This window comes from Adiantum capillus-veneris, chromosome 23 (genome assembly GCF_014529385.1).
Source record: "Adiantum capillus-veneris isolate H3 chromosome 23, ASM1452938v2, whole genome shotgun sequence".
NCBI classification, from domain to species: domain Eukaryota; kingdom Viridiplantae; phylum Streptophyta; class Polypodiopsida; order Polypodiales; family Pteridaceae; genus Adiantum; species Adiantum capillus-veneris.
In genome coordinates this window covers 80,310,052-80,334,129 of record NC_140953.1, presented here as the reverse complement: position 1 = coordinate 80,334,129, position 24,078 = coordinate 80,310,052, and the positions used below count along the sequence as shown (strand labels likewise).

Sequence of the window (24,078 nt, the reverse complement as noted above, 5' to 3'; positions counted from 1 at the left end):
CAGACAAAATCGATACACACAGAGGATGATGAGAGACATGTCTCTCCTCCTCAGAGTGATTGAAAAAGTTTCTCCGACATTGAATCGGTTATAAGAGTTCTATGCATGCAGCCAGTGGTTATAGTCCAATCATGCCTATGTATGGTGATGAGCCAAAATTGCCTGTAGCTACCTGTCAAACATGGCCAATGGAATCCAGAATCGGATCACGGGCCTTCATGTGTTGATCTCAAATGTATGAAGTCTCTATGAGAAGATAGAATCGCGAGGGCAGCCAACGCTGATGGAAACGCTAGCAGTAAGTAGCCCAAACAATAACCGCTGATGTGTCACAAGTTGGTGACGTGGCTCCTTGGTAGAATGATGGGGGGTTAGAACAATACAAAAACTCCAACTTTGGCCGAAACCTAAAAACCCTAGAACCTGCAAAAATGATGGCATTGCAGAATTCTGCATATTGCACTTACAACATTATTGTCACAAACGGGAGTGCATACGAATAATCAACAAGCTGAAAATGAATAATCTCACTCAAAAGAGATGCGGAAGAAGTTATCACTTATCTGGGTTATATCATTTCTGCAGAAGGCGTCAAGCTAGACCCCGCGAAGGTGGAACAGGTACATAACTGGGATTTGCCCAAAACTGCATATGATGTGTGTTCTTTTCTTGGTTTATGTCAAGCATATAGTTCGCACATAGAGAATTTTCCACACATTGCCGCACCTATGACAGATGTTTTGAAAGGGGTAAAGACTCGCCGACAGCGCGTGGATTTGCCTGAGGCAACCGTTGAGGCTTTCGCAGCTCTCAAGGTTGCGGTGACAGAAGCGCCCTGTCTTATCCTTGCCTCCTGAGATGACCTCTTTGAGGTATGGACGGATGCGAGCTGTCACCAGCGTGTGACTACTATCTATCCTTTTTGTTGATTTCTTTCTTATTATCTATTTACTTTCACTTTTTGGAAACACCCCTCGGGAAATCTAACTGCCCTGCATTGCATAGCTAGTGTGGAACTGTCCAGAGGGAGTCCAAGCCTGAGGGCAAGAGAGCACTAAGGTTGGACAAGGACTATGGTTAGCCAAGTGGGGTCATTGACTAGCCAAAGTGGAATCCTTTGCTACAGAGGCTACATTTCAGTTCTGGATGTGGCCACAGTGTACAAAGAGGGTCGGATGACCTAGAAAGATACAATGGCAGCATCTCCTAAAATTTAGGGAACTGCTATTTTGGGACCTGAAAATGTCTTCGCGTCATTACGTGTAGTTTGACATGGGGATCATTTTGTTACTCTGTGGCCAAGTCAACAGAGGCTGCAGGTGAGATATTTTTAGACCCGAGGGTCTAAAGCGGGAAAATGCACAAATGAGTGACACTTGGCACTCTGAGGCCAGTTTACTACTTATAGAGAAGGCAAAAACGTGATTTATAGCTGAGAGGCTCATTCTTTGGCAACTCTCTGTCACAGGTTAAGAGCTATGGAGTGCTTGCTTTCCCTCTTATGCACAGTGCGGTGCCAGGAGTGCACAGTGCGGTGCCAGGAGTGATGCCCTGCACGCTACGCACTGCCCTCTCTCTCCCCTTTGGCAGTATGTTATGCCCCTCTAGTGGGCTCTTCATTTGACCAATGTACAGTTCTGTGGGTTCATGCGCGATTGCCGAGGCAAGAGCCTCTTGCACAGGTACTGGATTAGCTAGCGGCTAATCCCCCCGCAGGTACAGGTGAATTCGGAGAGGTTTCACGCCAGAAATCTCGTCCGATTCAAAGGGCAAGTAGCCCTACAGGTGCGGGAGCTCGAGGACTTGCTACGGATGCGACCGGCACGCGAAACGGAGCCCAAAGCAGTAAATTACAGCCTGCTGTGTATTTTTGCAGGTTTAGGGTTTTGGCCCTAAACGGACCCTAATACCCCCAGGAGGTTCGGGGACGCAAGGGGACCGCTGTACAGGTGATCTGGCGCATTTTCAGGGCTGAAAACAGAGAATTCAGCGTGCTGCAGATTCTCGCCAGGTTTTGCAAAGTGCCCGTATGCGTCGGGAAAGTCATTTAATGCGTGGGAATACTGACTGTGAAGGGTTCTAGTACAGTTATGCTGCCGAAATCGGGCTGGAACAGTGGAAATTCAGCCGAGTTTGTGCGGGGCAGCTTGTAGGGAACCGCAGCGTTTATTCCCTCTTTTGAACAATAAAGAAATACCGAAAGGGGCGCCTAAGTTAGGGGCCAATCTGGTGTCGGTCTACTCATACAGGTGCAATCTAGCAGCCTGTATCCCTCTCCCCTTTGTTGTGTTTTGAAAGTACAGGTAAAATAGACGACTAATAATGGGTGAAAGCTAAATCAAGGTTTGAAGTAAAGTCTACCGCCCTTTTTGGATTGAACAGGCCGGTTTCATGAGCAATGTCGCCATTGGCGCTATGCTTCAGCAACATGGTCGTCCAGTTGCTTTCCTTAGTCAAAAGCTCAATAGTGTAGAAAAGAACTATTCAGTTTATGATAAAGAACTTTTGTATGTCATTCACTCTCTTAAGTATTGGAAGCATTTTCTTTATGGTAGAGAGTTTACAATTCGCACAGATCACCAAGCCCTCAAGTGGCTCCGATTGAAACCGGCATGTTCAATCCAAAAAGGGCGGTAGACTTTACTTTAAACCTTGATTTAGCTTTCACCCATTTAATTTGTCGTCCACTTTACCTGTACTTTCAAGACACAACAAAGGGGAGAGGGATACAGGCTGCTAGATTGCACCTGTATGAGTAGACCGACACCAGATTGGCCCCTAACTTAGGCGCCCCTTTCGGTATTTCTTTATTGTTCAAAAGAGGGAATAAACGTTGTGGATCCCTACAAGCTGCCCCGCACACAGTTGGCTGAATTTCAACTGTTCCCGCCCGATTTCGGCAACATAACTGTACTAGGACCCTTCACAGTCAGTATTCCCATGCATTGACTGACTTTTCCGACGCATACGGGCACTTTGCAAAACTTGGCGAGAATCTGCAGCACGCTGAATTCTCTGTTTTCAGCCCCGAAAATGCGCCAGATCACCTGCACAGCGGTCCCCTCGCGTCCCCGAACCTCCTGGGGGTATTAGGGTCCGTTTAGGGCCAAAACCCTAAACCTGCAAAAATACACAGCAGGCTGTAATTTACTGTTTCGGGCTCCGTTTCGTGTGCCAATCACATCCGTAGCAAGTCCTCGAGCTCCCGCACCTGTAGGGCTACTTGCCCTTTGAATCGGACGAGATTTCTGGCGTGAAACCTCTCCGAATTCACCTGTACCTACGGGGGATTAGGTGCTAGCTAATCCAGTACCTGTGCAAGAGGCTCTTGCCTCGGCAATCGCGCATGAACCCAAACAACTGTACATTGGTCAAATGAAAAGATCACTAGAGGGGCATAACATACTGCCATAGGGGAGAGAGAGGGCAGTGCGTAGCGTGCAAGGCATCACTCCTGGCACCGCAGTGTACATAGGAGGGAAAGCAAGCACTCCATAGCTCTTAACCTGTGACAAAAATCTGCAAATGAGCCCTTCTCCTCTCTAAAATCAGCGCCGCCTTCTCTTGCATGAGGAAAGTGCACCAGAAGGTGCCACTTGGCACATTTATAAGCATTTTCCCGTTTCGGGGTTGCCGCCTAAAAATCTCCCAACCAGTCGCCGAGTTGAGTTCACGGCAGAGTAGGAAAATGTTCTCCTTGTCATTCCGGAGGTAATGACGCAAACACATTTTCAAGTCCCAAACTAGCAGTTCCCAAAATTTTAGGAGATGCTGCCATTGTATCTTTCTAGGTCATTTGACCCCCTTTGTACACTGCAGCCACACCCAGAACTGAAATGTAGGCTCTGTAGCAAAGGATTCCACATTGGCTAGTCAATGGCCCCACTTTGGCTAACCATAGTCCTTGTCCAACCTTAGTGCTCTCTTGCCCTCAGGCCTGGACTCCCTCTGGACAGTTCCACACTAGCTATGCAATGCAGGGCAGTTAGATCTCCCGAGGGGTGGTTCCAAAAAGTGAAAGTAAATAGATAATAAGAAAGAAATCAACAAAAAGGATAGATAGTAGTCACACGCTGGTGACATACCCCCCTCTTGAAATCTCAAACGTCCTCGTTTGCATCTATGTCGTACATGCTCACGGTCAACACTGATGTATTCAACACCTGTCGACACATGTACGACACATACATGCTCATTGTCAACCCTGGTGTATTCAACACCTCGTCGACTCATGTATGTGAACCCTGTCCCAATGACATAGTGGTAGCTTCGCACTCTGCCATTGCTTTGAGTCACTAACTTTCCAATGACAAAATGGTAGCTGCACATTTTGCCACTGTCTTATAGTACACGTTGGATCCCGTAACACTTTCGAGCATACCCAAACCGACAGTTTAAGAATGCAGTTACACATGTACTCTTTAATAGAAGCAATTACTGTATCCTTGACAAACTGACAAGAAATACTCACTTCTATAGCACTAACCAAACTTTTGGACATTCCATAAGAGCAATTGCCAAACTGACAATCTGTACAGCTCTAACATTCATGTAACAGGTATTTCATTTGAGCTCACTTTAAATACCATGTACATCATTTGTTTCAGGAGCCATTGTCACACTGACAATCCATGTAGCTTTGAAACTCAAGGGGTCAAGGTAGGTTGCAAATCGAAGGCTTCAAGGTAAAGTGATAACACAGTTGATGACTCTGCAAGTTCACCTTCTTCCATCCACTTAGCATCAATTGGTGGATAGTTTCTGAACTTTACCAAGTAACGCCTAGCAACCTTGCCTTTCACTTTCCTTTCTTTGTGTGCCAAAATCTGTTCAGGGACCAAGATCTCGTCAAGTTCCTCGACTTCCAGCTGATCTTCAGCTGGCATATCTTTTGGCACATCACTCACATAGGGTCTGAGAAGACTCACATGAAACGCATTGTGAATCGTCCAACTGTCAGGCAATTTCAGCCTATATGCAACATCACTGATTATGTCGCACACTTGAAAAGGCCCATAGCAACGCATGCTGAGCTTTTGAAACAGTCTTTCCTTGCTCTTCATCTTCTTTAACCTTGCCTTTTCAAAGCGCAAAAGCACCCAATCACCAAGTGAATATACCACTTCACGACGGTGACGATCAGCTGCTTTCTTTTGCTTTGCCTGAGTCTTTTCCAAGGCCACTTTGACCTTCTTGTACATTTCATCCATGTCCTGAACATACTTATCTGCTTCAAATATCTTGTCCTTTGTATGCAGTATGGGAGGAACTTTCTTGCCACCTTCAACTATCTCAAAAGGTGCCTTGCCAGTTGATGAATGCACTGTATTATTGTATGCATACTCCACCAATGGCAAATACTGCTCCCACTTTCCTTTATGCTCTGACACATAGCACTTCAGTAGATCTAGGATAGTAGAATTTGCCTCTTCTGACTGCCCATCTGTTTGAGGATGAAATGACGAAGAGAATTTGAGCGTGGTGCCCATATTCTCAAACAAGCCTCTCCAGAACAAACTGAAATTTGTGGCTTCCTTGACAAGGCATCAGCCACAACGTTCTTCTTGCCTTCCACATGCACAATCTGAAAATGGAACATGGACAAGATATTTGCCCATCGCATATGCTTCTCAGATAACTTTGTCTGTGTCAAGAAGTATCGCAAGGTCTGATGGTCCGTTTAGACAACGAAATCTGCACCTAGCAGGTAGTGTTTCCAACTTAAGAGCGCATCAATCACAGCCAGTAACTCTTTCTCATAGACCTACATGGTCATCTCTGGCCCTTGCAAAATTCTGCTCTCATAGGCTACTACCCTGCCATCTTGCATTAGCACTGCACCAATGCTACTACCACAGGCATCACACTGGACCACAAATGACTTCCTAAGATCTGGCAACACAATGACTGGATCTGAAGTCATCTTTTCCTTTAAGAGATTAAAAGCTGAAATCTCTTTCTGTGTCCATCTAAAGGTGACTGCCTTCTTTTGAAGAGCATGTAAAGGTGAAGCAATCTCAGCGAAATTTCGGATAAACCTTCTGTAATAGGAGCATAGTCCCAAGAAACTTCGCACACCGTGCACCGTCTTCCAATCTGGCCATGACTTGATCGCTTCAACTTTTGCAGGATCCATTCTGACACCATCCTTTGAGACAATGTGTCCCAGAAAGTGAATCTCTTCCAGAAAAAATTCACTTTTCTTTGCATTGATGAGCAACCTATGACTGCGTAACTCTTTGAACACAATGGCCAAGTGATGCCTATGCTCCTCTTCATTCTTTGAGTAGACTATCATGTCATCAAAGAATGTACCAACAAACTGCTGGTGTGGACGGAAAATTCTGTCCATCATCCTATTGAACGTAGCAGGAGCATTTGTGAGACCAAAGGGCATCACTAAAAATTCGTAAAGGCCAAACGTTGTTCTAAAAGCAGTCTTGTACACATCCTCTGATCTAATGCGGATCTAATGGTACCCACTCTTTAGATCTATCTTGCTAAACATAGCTGCTCCTTCTAATTTGTCCATAATATCATCAATTCTAGGTGTAGGGAACCTATTCTTGATGGTATTCTTGTTCAGTGCACGGTAGTCTATGCACATACACCATGAGCCATCCTTTTTCTGCACCAACAACACTGGAGAACAGAATGGAGATGAACTGGGCTGAATCAGCCCCTCTTCTAACAGCTCCTGTACTTGGCCCATTATCTCTTTCTGCTGAGCCGCACTAACCCTGTACGGAGGCTTATTTGGTGGGCTACTGCCTGGCACCAAATCTATCGCATGGTCCTCGGGTCTCTCTGGCGGTAATTGAGACGGTAATGAATCCGAAAAACAGTCACTATACTGTTGTAAAAACATTGACCTTTCTTTATCTAGCACGGATAAATTTGATTCATCACAATCTGACACTTCACGTGCAAAAACCAAGTACGCAGAAAGATGCTTTTTCATTACAGAAGTAATAGCAGAAGTTGATACAGTAGGAATAGACTCCCCTTTAAGCTTTACATCCAGAATGTGAGTCTTTCCCCTGCTCTGTACAGTGATCTTTTTGTTGTAGGCATCCATGATTCCCTGTACACGAAACAACCAAGGAATACCTAACAACACATCACATCCGTCCAATGGCATGATGTAAAATTCTTCAGCATCTGCCTCTGCTGTATACCCAATCTCTTCAGGTCTGATTCCCAACTTTGAAGCCAATTCTGGGGAAATGAAGTTGGCTTTGGCACCTGGATCAAAGAAGATAAGCACTGTTTGATCCCTGACCTTTCCCCATGCTCTGCAAAGCTCACTTGCATCTGAATTTGGCTTGTCACCCACCATATCTGGCACTAGACCAGCCATGGGCTTCTTTCCTTTCTTGTCTTCCTTGTCATCAGAATCAGCTGGCCTTTTCTTTGTAGGACAGTTGTAAGCAATGTGGCCAGGCTGCTCACATATAAAGCATTTGTTTTCTGTCCTCAGGACTTTCTTTTGCTCTTCTGACTTGCGACGAAAACGTCTTTTCCATTTCTTTGCTGGTCCTTTTTCTGATTCAGCTGTAGCTTTGTCTTTCCCTGCGTTGGCTGACTCCTGAGTTCCTTTAGGAGCCTCATTGGGAACGTGCTTCTTGGCTGAATTTTTCTTGCCTGATCCTGCCTTGACGCCAGTGTTAAATTCACAATCTTCTCCCTTGAGCAAACCATTGCCAGTGTTTGCTACCTCGATGAGCTGCGTCAAAGTAGTGACTTTTGTCTTCGTACAGTACTTTCTCAATCCTTTGGGTAGGCCACAACAGTATTTTTCGATCTGTTCTGTCAATGGCACAAACCTATAGGAAGTTACTGGAAGTAGAGCTTTCCAAAACTTCCGATTGTAATCATCCAGATTTCCGCAAGTGGCAGCATTTAGCTGGTGCCATTCTGTCATGACATCTGCTTCGAAATCATCAGATAACCATACTGCTGCAAAAATCTGCTTGAAGTAAATCCATGTGGACGGAGCTTACCCTTGAAGCAATAAAGTTGTCCACCATTGTCCCGCATTCCCTATCAAGAAAGTGGCTGCCTTGCGGACCTTTGAAGCCTCTGTAAAGTTTCCCCCTGCATAGGCCTTGTCAAGCTGCTGGAGGAATGAGAGAGCCTTCTTCCTGTCATCAAACCCTGTAAAGGTCGTGAATGACACACCTTTGCCACCTTCTTTGTACGGAGTTGGCCTCTCCAGCGACGTTAAATTGTCATATGGAAGAGACTGAAACATGGCAACACTGTTAGGGTTCATTTGTGTTCCCTGAGCGCAATTAAGTTGACCTGGAAACGCCATATTTGGCTACTGATTTGTAATTCCAACCATACCAAAATTTACCTGTGGCATCCCAAATTGGCCCTTAGTGCTCTAAAACCTTGGTAGCATGCCCGTGACACCATACATGGGGCTAGGCATCATCGTTTGAGCACCCCCAAACACTGTTCCTGGCGTGTAAAACTGATTTCCAGGTGCATGACCAGCCATGCTCTGGAATACCGATCCACCTCCAAAATAGCCAGGGTGTACTGAAGGTGGTGGGAAGACTTGTTGCATAGCTTGTAGGTTGCTTCCCTGCCCATTAGAACCTGCTATAGGCTGCTGAAAGGTGGCGGGCTGAACTGGTACAGCTTGAAAGACTGGCATCTCAGCCACCTGTTCTTGCACCTTAGGCATAGGTTGTGGAGACTGCATGTTCTCCGTTAAGTGTACAGGTGTTTCCATTGACTGTGCAGTATGAATCACCTATGCTTGAGCCTTAACAGGCTTTTGAATATGATCCAGTGACCCAACTTGCTGAGACGGAACAGGAGGTTGAAGAAAGGCTAAAAACCTCGGATTCTGCATTACTTGTGTGAACATAGCCACAGCAATAGCCAACTGGGTCCTGAATATATCATCATCCGTCTGTGGTGGTCTTGAAGACTCACCCACTTCATGTGTCTGTTGACCCTGTGAAGAGGAAACCTCTTCAGTCACATCATCTGGTCTATCAGCCATAATTACAATTCCCTATGTCTGGTATATGATCCCCTGTGTCTTCAAGCCCAAACTGACCAAGGCTCACTTCTATGGGAAAAAGTGATTTAATCCCGTCGATGGAACCATGAAACCAGCCTGTTCAATCCAAAAAGGGCGGTAGACTTTACTTTAAACCTTGATTTAGCTTTCACCCATTTAATTTGTCGTCCACTTTACATGTACTTTCAAGACACAACAAAGGGGAGAGGGATGCAGGCTGCTAGATTGCACCTGTATGAGTAGACCGACACCAGATTGGCCCCTAACTTAGGCGCCCCTTTCGGTATTTCTTTATTGTTCAAAAGAGGAAATAAACGTTGTGGATCCCTACAAGCTACCCCGCACACACTTGGCTGAATTTCAACTGTTCCGGCCTGATTTCGGCAACATAACTGTACTAGGACCCTTCACAGTCAGTATTCCCATGCATTGACTGACTTTCCCGACGCATACGGGCACTTTGCAAAACCTGGCGAGAATCTGCAGCACGCTGAATTCTCTGTTTTCAGCCCCGAAAATGCGCCAGATCACCTGTACAGCGGTCTCCTCGCGTCCCCGGACCTCCTGGGGGTATTAGGGACCGTTTAGGGCCAAAACCCTAAACCTGCAAAAATACACAGCAGGCTGTAATTTACTGTTTCGGGCTCCGTTTCGCGTGCCGGTCGCATCCGTAGCAAGTCCTCGAGCTCCCGCACTACTTGCCCTTTGAATCGGACGAGATTTCTGGCGTGAAACCTCTCCGAATTCACCTGTACCTGCCAGGGATTAGGTGCTAGCTAATCCAGTACCTGTGCAAGAGGCTCTTGCCTCGGCAATCGCGCATGAACCCACACAACTGTACATTGGTCAAATGAAAAGCCCACTAGAGGGGCATAACATACTGCCATAGGGGAGAGAGAGGGCAATGCGCAGCGTGCAGGGCATCACTCCTGGCACCGCAGTGTACATAGGAGGGAAAGCAAGCACTCCATAGCTCTTAACCTGTGACAAATATCTGCAAATGAGCCCTTCTCCTCTCTAAAATCAGCGCCCTCTTCTCTTGCATGAGGAAAGTGCACAAGAAGGTGCCACTTGGCACATTTATAAGCATTTTCTCGTTTCGGGGTTGCCGCCTAAAAATCTCCCATCCAGTCGCCCAGTTGACTTCACGGCAAAGTAGGAAAATGTTCTCCTTGTCATTCCGGAGGTAATGACGCAAACACATTTTCAGGTCCCAAAATAGCAGTTCCCAAAGTTTTAGGAGATGTTGCCATTGTATCTTTCTAGGTCATCTGACCCCCTTTGTACACTGCAGCCACACCCAGAACTGAAATGTAGGCTCTGTAGCAAAGGATTCCACTTTGGCTAGTCAATGACCCCACTTTGGCTAACCATAGTCCTTGTCCAACCTTAGTGCTCTCTTGCCCTCAGGCCTGGACTCCCTCTGGACAGTTCCACACTAGCTATGCAATGCAGGGCAGTTAGATTTCCCGAGGGTTGTTTCCAAAAAGTGAAAGTAAATAGATAATAAGAAAGAAATCAACAAAAAGGATAGATAGTAGTCACACGCTGGTGACACCGGTCTATGCCTAGTGCACATTGGAGTGATCGCCAAGCACGATGGTCACAATTTTTTGAGCAATTTGGAAGTTTGATTGAGTATGTGCCTGAAAAAGCTACCCCTGTTGCAAATGCGTTAAGTCGCAAAGAACCAATCCTTGCTCTTGAGTCAAGATCCACAGTTTTTCTTCAGGGTGCCAAGCAACTATCTCATTTGTGATGGGTGGTTGTATTTTCGTCACCGTCTATGTGTGTTGCCCTCTCCCGGGACAACCATATTGCATGATGCACATGACTCTCACGAGTGGGCAAAGGGAATGAACACCACTCTCCCTAAAATGCGAAAAAAATGTGTTTCGTTATGTCATACAATGCACTATTTGTCAAAAGGTTAAAGCTCCTCGGGATAAGCAGCAAGGCCTCTTGCTTCCGCTGCCTATTCTCGATGGACCTTTTCAAGATATTTCCATGGATTTTGCGACTAACCTTCCACCTAGTTTGCATTCAAGAAACACTCAATGTTTGACAATTGTTAATCGTTTCAGCAAGTTTTGCATGTTGATTCCTTGTAAGGCCATAGTCACCCCACAAGATGTAGCACGGTTGTTCATAAAACATTGGTAACCCCTCTGTGGTTTGCCAAAATCGATTGTTTCAGATAGAGATGTTAAGTTCACGTCCAATTTTTGGCACGCACTCTTTGAAAATTTTGACACTAAGTTGAATTTTTCATGGGCTTTTCATCCGCAATCAAAAGGTCAAACAAAGATTTACAATCAGTTGGCTTTTGATGTTTTAAAGTCATATGTACATGATTAGCAGTCTCATTGGGAGCTCTATCTCCCATTGGTTCAGGCTATTTTGAATGACTCTTTTTCCTCTGCCATTGGTCGAACTCTGTATGAGGCAGCTTTTGGCCGTCCGTTCCAATCATTTTTGACTCGCTCGATCAGTCAAATGCCTGATGCCAATGCTGAAAGTCAGTCGTTGGATGAGATTTTTGAGAGTGTGAAGCTTCGACTAAGCAAGGCTCAGGAGTCTTACTCATGACAGGCTGATAAGCACCGTCAGGATGTTTCAATCAAGGAAGGCCATTGGGTGTATTTAAGAATCATGAAGCAACGTCTTAAGCAAGTTGAAAAGAAATGTCGTAAGTTGTCTTTTAGAATGTATGGTCCATTTCCTATCATGAGGTTTCAATGAAATTGCAATTGCCTAACTCATGGTCAATGCACAACGTTTTCCATGCTTCTTGGTTGAAAGTGTTTCAGGGAACACCTCCAAAGGACATTTTAGAAGAAGAAGAACCGGAGATCATCGATGAAGCTAAAGTCATGGAGCCGGAGCAAGTGTCGTTGCATCGGTTTCGCCATGGTTCAAAGAAGCAAGTGAGACAGTACTTTTGAAGTTCAAGAATCGAGGAACCCACAAGGCAATGTGCGTTAATGAAGAGTTTTCAAAAATTATCCCGAATTGTTGGCAGCCTACAAGGAATCCATGCAAATCGGTACCAGTACCTCACTTTAAAAAAGTGCTCGTCACGTACACATCTAACCCTATGTGCATGTTGACAAGCTACTTCATGACAAGGGTTCAGTTAGCTTAGGAAGTGTTCTGGCACCTTTGTGAGTCTGTTCACACGCCGTGCATGTCCAAGCACTTAGAGTAGATGCATATCCTCTGGTTGCACACAGCATGATCATCAGCATTACCATCAGAATCCATCAGGAGCATTTTACAGTGCACAGAACCTATTTTTCCTATTTTAGCCATTTTTCACTTATTATTAATAAGTGACTTTGTTGGGAAACTGGGTAGGGCATTTTTGACAAGGAACTATATAAGAAACCTAGCGCTAGCAGTATCTGGCAGAAGAGGCAACAGATAGCATCGAGCAGTGCACCTTCTCAGCAAGACCGGCAAGGGAACCTAGCATTTTCAGCCACCAAAGACCAGCCAATGTTTTTCCTCAACTGCAAAACAAGCCCAACGTTTTGCAAGTTGCAGATCAGCCTGGCGACAGCAGATTCCATAGCGTTTTTGCAGCAGGTGACTCATCAGCCCTAGCATTTTCGAAACAGCAGATCAGCCCTAGCGTTTGCAGTTCCTTGGCGACAAGACCCATTTTTGCATCAGCATTTTCAGTTTTCAGCAGTCCGACTCCGCACCGCAGCCCCCAAACCTCGCATGTCTCACCTTCCCGCAGCAGATCCTCGCCACACGGTCAGATCAGCCAAAATTTGCAGATTCAGCCCGCTATTGGCAGATTTCAGCATCTGCGTTTTCAGCGCGTCATCGTCGCATCATCCTCATCGCCGTCGTCACCGACATAGAGTCAGAATTCAACAGATACAAGATTTGCAGATTTCAGCCCTTAGCGTTTTCAGATTTCAGCCCATCTCATCGCCGTCGACATCGTCGGCAAGCCCATTGCATTTAGACCATTGTATGAAATTTGTGCAATCAATAGCATAGACTTCTCTCGCCATCGAGAGAGGGGCCCTTGGAGGAGGGTTTGGTAAGAGGATTGGATTTCCCCGTAGCAGAGAAATCGGTTGTGCTCTAATACCACTGTTACAGACTTGGGCACCCCAAGTCGGGTGTCACGTGCACATCTAACCCTATGTGTACATGGACAAGCTACTTCACGGCAAGGGTTCAGTTCAGTTCAGTCAGCCTAGATTAAGAAGTGTTCTAGCACTTTTGTGAGTCTGTTCGCAGACCGTGCATGTCCAGGCACTTAGAGCAGATGCATATCCTCTAGTTGCACACAGCATGATCATCAGTTTACCATCAAGAGCATTTTTACAGTGCATAGACCTATTTTCCCTATTTTAGCCATTTTTTACTTATTATTTTTTAAGTGACTTTTGTTGGGAAACTGGGTAGGGCAATTTGACTCAGCCAGTATATAAGAAACCCTAGCGCTAGCACTTTCTGGCAGAAGAGGCAGAAGACCACCGTCAAGTGCACCTTCTCACAAGAACATCAAGAAGACCCTAGCGTTTTCAAGCAACCAAGATCAGCCAGCGTTTTGCATTGCAGATCCAACCCGGCAACAGCAGGACACAACAGAAGCCTAGCGTTTTGCTACAGACCTCAGATTCAGCCTAGCCTTTTTACATCAGATTTTCAACATGGCGTTTTGCAGATTTCCGGCGTGAAGACATTCTCTGCATCAGCGTTTCCAGTTTTCAACACCTAGACTCCACACCGCAAGTCCCAAACCTCGCAGATCTCACCTTCCCACAGCAAATCCTTGCCGCATGGTCAGATCCACTGAAGTTTGCAGATTCAGCCCCGAAAACGCAGATTTCAGCATCTGCGTTCTTAGCACGTCATCGTTCCATCGTCATCATCGCCGTCGTCATCGACATAGAGTCAGAATTCAGCACATAAAGATTTGCAGATTTCAGCCATTAGCGTTTTCAGATTTCAGCCCGGCTCGTCGCCGTCCTCATCGTCGTCGACATCGTCGGCAAGTCCAAAGCATTGTAGAGATTTGTGCAATCAATAGTAGACCGCTCTCGCCATAGAGAGTGGGGCCTTCGGAGGAGGGTTTGACAACATTCTGGTGCCATATTCTTCTCTCCCTATCTCTCAGTCTCAGCACCTTCATTCACAATGTTCACCACTTTGTTTGTGTTCATTGCACTCTCTCACTAAAGGAACGGAAGGCTCTCCCTTTCGTAAGTAAAAGGAACCTTGAGCACAGTTCACAGCACTCACCTTGAGCAAAAATTAACATTCACATCCGCTGCACCTTACATCGGGAATCTAGCACGACACACGAGAGAATACTTAAAATACTTCACAACCTTATCACACCTTAAATTAGAGTTGACACAGCCCGACGTAGTCTTGTGCCCAAAGGTATTGGCCCCAAAATCTGGCGCCCTTTTCGTATTTATTTTTATATTAATGCTTGAGCAAAGTACAACTCCCACGGGACCTCTGCTCTCAGACTCTACATCCAGATGCTCTGCAAAGTGAGGCCCCAAGGGTCTTATTTATTCTTACAAGGGATGCCCCAAAAGCATTCGGTTCAAAAAGCAATAATCCCAAAAAGCATCTGCTTTCAAAAGCCAGCGCTTGGACTACAAAAAAGAACCAACGTAATTTTCGAAGATCCGTACAACCTACCACGTCATCTGATCCGGGGAGTCCTGCCACGTCATCATTTTGTGACACTTGACGTGGCAGTCTGTACAATCTGCCACGTCAACATGTCAACGCATTTTACAGCAATCTCTTTCAAGGTTCAAGCAGGTTTTGGGCCCCACAACCGGTGCTTCATAAGTTCTTCAAGTTAGTCTGTTCAGTTTCTCTTGTCCACTCGGCCATTTCTCTTCCAGTTGGTCATGCCACGTAATCACTTTGTGACATTAAGTAGGCAGCCGGTCACTTTTTAACAAAAGTGTGAACCTAGACAATCTCAATACAACTAAGTGAGCTGAAAATTGATGCTACACAGTCACATCCCAAGCATCACCGGATGCAATTCTCAAGCACAAATGCAATGCAAACACACATTCCTCACGGGAAAGTGTCTGCTTTTCCAAGAAAACACTTAAAAATATCCCGCTTTTTAGGAAAAGCTTCTCATAACCCATCTTTATTCTTGTGCTTGCGTCTTTACGCCTATTCCTTTTTCTAGTTCAAATTTCCGGCCACACCAATGGAATATTCCCTTTTCGATGCTCCCGTCACGCGTCACGTGACGCATCAAGAATATCCGTTTCCCAGTCTCTCCCATCGGACTAACGATACAACCCCTTTGCGATGCTTAATGTCACCCATCATATGACACATTAGAGTTGTCCGTTCCTGATGGCTTTTAATAATTCCAATGGATCTACACCTCCTAACCTTATGGTTCAAGTGCACACATTTGAATATCTTGATTTCAATAAATAGAAATTACTCAAAAAATAAGAAAATAGTCCATTTAGCAACATCCCTCTAGCTTCTCAACAGTTGTCCTCAACTATAGTACCTTACATATCCTTCTAGAATCTCGGTATAAGATGCTAATTCTTGCTCGGTCATCCATTGAGCGTCTAAAGTAGAATAATTCTTAAACTTTACCAAATACTTCCGTGTAATCTTCCCGGATTTGAGTGGCCGCTCTTGATGATGAATGATCTGCTCCGGTTGGAGTATTTCTTCCGTTTCCTGAACTTCTAGAGGTTCCTCAGCAATAGGCTAACTTGGAGGTGGTCCCACATATGGCCGAAGTAAACTAACATGGGAAGCATTGTGGATCTTCCAATTAGATGGTGAGTCTAATCGCAACGTCACATTGTTCACTTGGTCAACTATCTTAATCAGCCCATAATAACGATTGGAAAGTTTTACCACTTCCCCTTTATGAGTCGCTTGTTTCTTCAGTCCTGCCTTCTCAAACTTGAGTACGACCAATTGACCGACTGTTAAGTCCAGATTCCTTCTGTGCTTGTCCGCAGCTTTCTTATGTTTTTCTTGAGAGCTCAAAATTGCTCTCTTAACGTGCTTGTAGGCCGTGTCCAAATGTAACAGACTTGGACACTTCAAGTCAAGAATATACCACGACAGCACCAAATAACCACTTCAAAACAATTCACAATTCACAATAAATTTGGACTGGCCCTGCGGAGTTCCGTGCCTAGAGATATTGGCCCCAAAGACTGGCACCCCTTTCGATATTTCTTTTTGTATTAATCTGAGTTCAAAGTACAAGAGTGGTTGGGTCTCACTCTCAGACTCTGCGTCCAGATGCTCTGCAGAGTGGGAGCCCACGCCACATATTTATTTACAAGGGTTGCCAAAAGCAGAGCCCCAAAAGCTTAAAGTCAAAAGCCCCAAAAAAAATAAAGCAAAGGCTCTTTCTCTCACAAGCTCTCTCTTGAGCTTGTCAAATTAAAGCAAAAGATTCTCTATTGCGTAAAAAAAGCAAATCTGCCGCAAAAAAGCAATCTCCGCAAATTTCGACGCGATTGCCAGGATCTGCCGTACAGTGCCATGTCATCATATCTGCGCATTTTCTGGGATCTGCCCATGCTACCTTTAGGGTTAGGGTTAGGGTTAGTGTTAGGTTAGGACAAAATTAGGGTTAGGGTTTTTTGGCAACATTTAGGGTTTTTGACCATTAGGGTTAGGATTTCAGCAGTACAACCATGTCATCAAAACCCTAATAATCGGGCAACCACGTCATCACTTTGTGATATACCCCCCTCTTGAAAGCATTGTAATCGCCCTCGATTACGCTTGCAAAACAGAGAGGCCATAAACCATCTTAGCAGACACTGACTGTTAGTATCTACGCACTAGGAACGCACATCTAGCACATGTACCAATCGACAGTCACATCACACAACATCACAGGACATTCAACATTCATTCGTATCTTAGACCATGATTTATCGACAATGTAATTAGCAATCGCATCTAGATCCAGTTAGGACCTCATCGATATCCGATTGATTAACCCCTATTGCAACCATGTCTATTCGAGATCAAGTAGACCAAAATGTTGCAATCATTTCGTCTATCAGTTCCTGCACTTAAAAAGAAGTCAAGAACAAATCAGTATCATATTCAAGAATTCCATTTCATAAAGTCATACAGCAGAATACTATCAGCTCTCGATATCCCTGAAACTCAAAGAGACATCAGTGACTCTAGTATCAAAATCGAGGCATCTGTTGACAAAGGAGCAGAGTAACTCCCCTCTTGTGCATCCCACTGCACCAGATTTCCGGCCAAGCTGAATTCTAAGTTCCATTCGAAGTAGACTATGCTAAACCAAAAGCCTCGAGGTAAAGTTTCACAATCTGAGGAGTATCTGCTAGGTCCTCCTCCTCCATCCAGTTCGCATCCAATCCAGGATAGTTCTTGAACTTAACCAAGAACCGCCTTCAGACTTTACCTTTATTCTTTGTATCCTTATGTGCCAAAATCTGTTCAGCAACAAGGATCTCCTCGTTTTCTTCCACTTCAGGTTGCTCATCAGGCACATCACCTTTAAAAGGTTTCAAGAGACTCACATGAAATGCATTGTGAATCCTCCAAGTGTCAAGCAGTTTCAGTCAGAAGGAGCCATCATTAATCTTTTCAAAGATCTGGAAAGGTCCGTAGTATTGCATACTAAGCTTTGGAAAAAGCCTCTCCTTTCCCTTTCTTTCTCAGGAGTGCCTTCTCAAAACGTAAGAGCACCCAATCATCCTCCTTCAATTTCAAATCGCGACGATGGCGATCCACTGCCTTTTTTTGTCGTTCTTGAGATTTCTGCAAAGCCTCGCGGACCTTGGCAAAAGCCGTGTCTAAGTCTCGCGTATACTCATCCGCTTCAAAAATCTTATCTTTTGTGTTAGGAAGGGTGGAACCTTCGCAGCACCTTCAACAATCTCAAATGGCGCCTTCCCCGTCGAAGAGTGTATCGTGTTATTGTAGGCAAATTCCACCAAAGGTAAGTACTTTTTCCATTGAGTCTTCTGATCCGAGATATAAGACTTCAATAAATCTAAAACCACTGAATTGGCAATCTCAGATTGCCCATCAATCTGCGGGTGCAACGATGACGAGAACTGCAACCACGTGCCAATGTTCTCCCAAATTGCCTTCCAAAACAAACTCGTAAATCTAGGTCCCTGTCGGAGACAATCGTCTCAGGCATGCCATGTAATCTGAAGATCTGGGCCACAAACAATCTCGCTAAGTGATCCGGCTTGACTGTTTTCTTTACTGGAATGAAATGAGCCCGTTTGCTAAATCAGTCAAAAACAGTCAAAATACCATCGTCACCACTCTGTGTTCTCGAGAGATCAAAAGTGAAATCCATTGCAATACTTTCCCAGGGGCAGGTGGGTATGGGTAAATTGCAATCCCTATGCTTTATGCTTGTCAAACTTGACCTTCTAGCATACTAAGCAACTGCGCACAAACTCTTCCACATCCTTCTTGAGTCTCAGCCAAAAGAAGTATCTCTCTACCCCTTTCATGGTGGTAGCAATGCCGCGGTGACCCGTAAAAGGTGGACAATGGCATTCGGTCATAACCTTTTCCCTCAACGGCTGTGTAACGCACAACATGGTTTTTCTCATCAAGTAGCCATCCCGAATGGAATATCCCGCTATTGTCTCCCCATCCCATATCCGTGTGAAAACGTCTGCAAAATCTGTATCTGTGGCATACTGATCGACCATATCCTCGAAGCTCCTATGATGTATCGCGGAAATAGCCAAAACCAACGGATTCCGAGAAAAAGCATTTGCCACCACATTCTTATGTCCCTGAACATGGACAATCTGGAAGTGAAACTGTGACAAGATGTTCGCCCACCGCATCTGCTTTATCGATAGCTGCTTCTGTGACAAGAAGTAGCGCAAACTCTGATGGTCTGTGAAGACAGTAAAATCCGCTCCGAGTAGATAATGTCGCCACTGAGTAAGAGCATGGATAACCGCCAAAAGCTCTTTCTCATAAATCTGTGCTGTCATTTCCGGCCTTGAGAACAATCGACTCTCGTAAGCGATGACATGGCCTTCTTGCATTAAGACCGCACCCAGACTACGACCACAAGCATCACAATATACTTCAAATGACTTCTGCAAGTCCCGCAAAGTCAAAACTGGTCCCGTAGTCAATTTCTCTTTCAATGTCTGAAAGGCAATCACCTCTGTGGGTCCCCACGAGAAAGGGACTCCTTTCTGTGTCAAGATATGCAAAGGGGAAGCAACCTCTACAAACTTATGAATGAACCGCCTGTAGTACGAACACAGTCCCAAGAAGCTTCTAACTTCATGGACATTCTTCAAATCGGGCCAATCACGAATAGTCTTTATCTTGGCCGGATCCATTTGCACTCCCGCTGCTGAGACAATGTGTCCCAAAAAGTGTATCTCTCGTAGGAAAAATTCACTTTTCTTTGCATTAATCACTAACTTGTGATCTCACAATGCCTGAAAGACCTAAAGCAGATGATCTCTATGTTCTACCTCATTCTTAGTGAAAACAATGATATCGTCAAAGAAAGTGCCAACAAATAGCCTGTACTCTCGAAAAATTATGTACATCATCCGGTTAAATGTCGCAAGAGCATTGGTTAAGCCAAAAGGCATCACCAAAAACTCAAATAACCCAAAAGTCATCCGAAAAGCTATCTTGTAGACATCTCCCGACGCGATTCTGATCTGATGATATCCACTCTTCAATCAATCCTGCTAAAGCACGAGGATCCTTGTAATCTATCGAGTATATCATCGATCCTAGGAATCGGAAATCTGTTCTTGATGGTGATTTTGTTGAGAGCTCTATAATGGATGCACATTCTCCAAGATCTGTCTTTCTTCAAAACCAACAACACTGGAGAGCAATAATACGGTGAAGTATTAGGCTAAACAAGACCCTTTTCCAAGAGGTCTTTCACTTGGTTCATAATCTCTTCATTCTGTGCTCAGTTCACGCTGTAAGGTGGCCGGTTCGATGGTGTGCTTCCAAGTATCAGATCAATGGTATGATCTTCAAGACGAGCAGGTGGTAACTAGCCTGGTAGGCCCTCTAAGAAGCAATCGGCGTGAGAGTGGAGAAAATCTTGGCGTTCTTTATTAAGTTTAGACATATTTGTCCTATCCTTATCACTCAATTCTTTCATAAAGATCGAGTAAACAAACAGACTGAATTTCATTAATTTAGAAATGGTCGAAGTCGATACAATAGGGACAGACTCGCCCTTCGGTTTAATGTCAAGTACAATGGTTCTGCCCTTCTCTGTAGTCAATGTCGCTTTCCTCGCCCGATAATCGACCACGGCGTTGTTCTTGTGGTACCAGGGAATTCCCAAGAGAACATCACAACCTTCCAAAGGCATTATGTAAAAGTCTTCATGCCCCAAATACCCCGACAATGCAACCGAAGTTTGCCAATGACAGGTGTAATGGCTACGTCCCTGCCGGGTGCCACTAGAACAACCTCCGTGTTACCATATACATGTGGTAGTGATGTGTGTGAACACACTAGGACTGCCGGGGCATTTTTTCCCTCTTTAGGAGGTTTTTTCCCCCGTGCATTGATATATACGCCCATCACTCTAGGGCTATCTATCTTTCCATTGCACACTAAGTAACACACTCTCTATTGTGTGCCTTGAGCTTTCTTCGTCTTCTCCAAGCTGTGTGTGTTTCTCTGCAACCCTAATTCCAACAATTGGTATCAGAGCAGGTCACGTCCTCCCAGGCTTAGTCGTGAGTTGCTCCAGCACACGCCTGCTCACTTTCTCCGATTTCAGTGAGCTTTGGCAAGCGTTCGCAGGTCGACAAAAATTTTGGGTGAGCTCGAAGATCTCGGTCTACTCAAAATTTTGATTTGGGCTCATTTCGGCCTCCGTTTCCACTACAAGCAGTACTGCACAAGCTATTTCGTCATTTTGTGCAGAATTTCTGTCAGTGCCGTTTTTTGCATAACAGGTGCCTTATCGTCTTCTACGGTTTGTGCTATATAGCACAGGTTGTTCCCGCTCCATTTCTCCTATTTCCGGGCAGTTTTCACATCAGGTGCAGCATTTACCATGGCTGACAACAACAACACAGATGTGTTCAAGATGTTTGCTGCCGAGGACAGGTTGGATGGGGACAACTACCCTATGTGGGCTTATATGATGCAACATGTTCTTGTGTCAAAGGGTGTCTGGAACATTGTGCAGGGCATTGATGTACGTCCTGGTTCTGAGGATGTAGGCGATGTTGAGGATGTTGCAGGTCTTGCTGCAAGGATTGCAGCTGTTAGAGTTGTTTTGCCTACGGCAGAACAAGCTCGTTGGGATGTTAAGGATGCGCTGGCTCATGCATTGATTGCGTTGTCTATGAAGCGCACCATTGTTCCTCACATCCATTCAGCAAAATCTGCAAAACAGGCTTGGGATATTTTAGCAGGTCTTTATGCAAGCCGCAATGAGGCTAAAATTGCTTTGCTGCATAAAGAGCTGGAGTCAAAGATTATGCATGAGGAAGATGATATGGACACTTTCCTTGCTAGTGCCAAGGATATCAATGAGCAGCTTATTTCTGCAGGTGAAGTCATTTGAGACAGTTCCCTTGTGCAGATTGTTCTTGATGCCTTACCAGATTCCTACCAGACTTTTGCTAGTACTTGGAGACTGATGACCCAAGGAAATCCTAAAGTTGTCAAGTTTGATGCATTATGCACATTGCTGTTGTAAGAGTCACTTTCTAGAAAAAACAGGACTAGGTAGCGTGCAGGTGCAGTTGAACAGGCTTTTATTGCTTCTCAAAGAAAGGGTGGTAACAGTAATGCAGCCACTTCTTATGGTTCTGCTGCGAGTGGCAAAAATTATGTTCCTAATGCTTCTGCTGGCAGTACTTCATCTGGCAATTCTTGTGATAAGGGCAAAAAGAAGATGCGTTGTAAAGCCAATGATCAATTGATCAAGTCGTGTCCTAAGTTGAAGGCCAAAGAGGCTAAGAAGAAAGAGGATGGTTCCACTGCAAATGCTGGTTGTACTACAAATGCAACCATTGTTGAGTCTTCAGTGAAAGGAGACTGTAATGCTGATGTTGATGCAGAATGGGCTTTTAGCGCAGAGTGCACTTACAATCCTGTTGTCCATGATGCATGCTTGTCAGTTGCTGCAAATTCACATGTGTGGTATTTCGACAGTGGTGCTACAAAGCACATTACCTCACATCGTGAATTATTTACCTCTCTCGAGTCTGTCTCTCATGGGAATTTAGTCACTTGTGTCAACAACGCCTCTTATTAGTTCAGGGAGTTGGAAAGATTGTGCTCACTGCTGCTAATGGCAGTTCCTTCACACTTGTTGATGCACTTTATGTACATGGGATCAAGAAGAATCTCTTGTCTGTATCCGCACTTGCTAGACTTGGACTTGTAGTCAAATTTGTGGATAACAGATGTACAGCTCATGATCTCAGTTTTAGTGATGAAATTGTTGCATCTGGGCTTTTGTGCCGTGGGCTGTATAAGCTCACTTTGTATGACAAGTGTGGACAAAATTTTGCAAATGTTGTTGCAGATTCAAGGGCTATTTCAGATGCAAAACTTTGGCATGCACATTTTGGTCATCTGAATTTTGCCAGTTTGCTGCCTCTGCAGAAATCTGATATGGTTGCTTCTTTGCCGCCTCATGAAGCACCTGTCAAACATGTTTGTGAAGGTTGTATTTTGGGTAAGGTGCAGCGTTCTAAATTTCCAAAGGATGGTTCAGTTCGGACCACATGCAGGTTGCAGCTTGTGCATAGTGATGTTTGTGGGCCATGCAAACTCCGTCCTTGGGCAATTACCTGTACTTCGTGACTTTCATTGATGATTACACCAGGCATGCATGGGTATTTCCGCTTAAAGCGAAGTCCGAAGTTTTTATGTGCTTCAAACAATTTCTGGCTATGGCTGAAAATGTCTCGAAATGTACTATGGGCACCCTCCGTTCCGATCGAGGGGGGGAGTATATGTCTCATGAATTTAATGCATTTCTAGCTAGTCGTGGGATAAAACACCAATGTACAGTGCCTTATACACCTCAGCAAAATGGTGTTGCTGAGAGGACAAACAGGTCACTGACGGAAATGGCACGATGTATGGTCAAAAGTCAAGCTTTGCTGCATTCTTTTTGGCTTGAGGCCATTATCTATGCCACTTATGTACTTAACAGGTGTCCTACGAAAGCTTTGCAGTCTATTACTCCATATGAAGCATGGCATGATAGAAAACCTTCTATTGAGCACATGCGTGTTTTTGGCTGTTTGGCATATGCTTTGGTGCCACAAGTGCAGCGCAAAAAATTGGATGATAAGGCTGTCAAATGTATTTTTGTTGGTTATAGTGCTGAAAGCAAAGGTTACGGGTTGTATCATCCGCAAACAAAACGTATTCTGGCTTCTCGGGATGTAGTGTTTGTGGAAGATTCTGTTCAGCCCTTGCTGTCATGTACTAGAGACAGTAATGTAAGCTCACAGGACATTTATGACACTTTGTTGCCTCTTTTCAGTGGTGGAAATACGAATGTAAGTTCCAATGAGGCAAATGTACAGCCTACGGGGATTTCTGAAAATGTTTTAGATCAGCCTATTACTGATGCAGATGTACATGATGTACTTGATGAGGAAAGGGCTGAAAATGAGCAGGCTAGAGGTATGCCAAAATGGCTGGTGCACACTTTGCGTGACAGTAAATTGGATGCACCTTTGTCTAGTCGTACTCGTTCAGGCTTTCGCCATGCATCTTATGCATCAGATTGTTATGCTTTGGCTGTGTCTAGCTTACATGATGTTGAGGAGTCTCTGACTTTTGATGAGGCACAAAATTCAGAAAATTGGATGGCTGCCATGCAATCAGAATATGATGCACTTATAGAAAATGACACATGGACTTTATGTGATTTGCCTCCTGGCAAAAAGGGCATTAGTACGAAGTGGGTTTACAAGTTGAAACGCAAGCCGAATGGTGAGATCGATCGCCATAAGGCTCAACTTGTTGCAAAGGGTTAT

General features: G+C 44.8%; 1 protein-coding gene across 1 annotated transcript in view; it reads right to left on the bottom strand.

Annotated features, from left to right (window-relative positions):
- The window catches only part of LOC147428050 (uncharacterized protein At2g39795, mitochondrial-like), a 29,454-nt gene that overhangs the window by 1,731 nt on the left and 3,645 nt on the right, over positions 1-24,078 (bottom strand). The window lies entirely within an intron of this gene.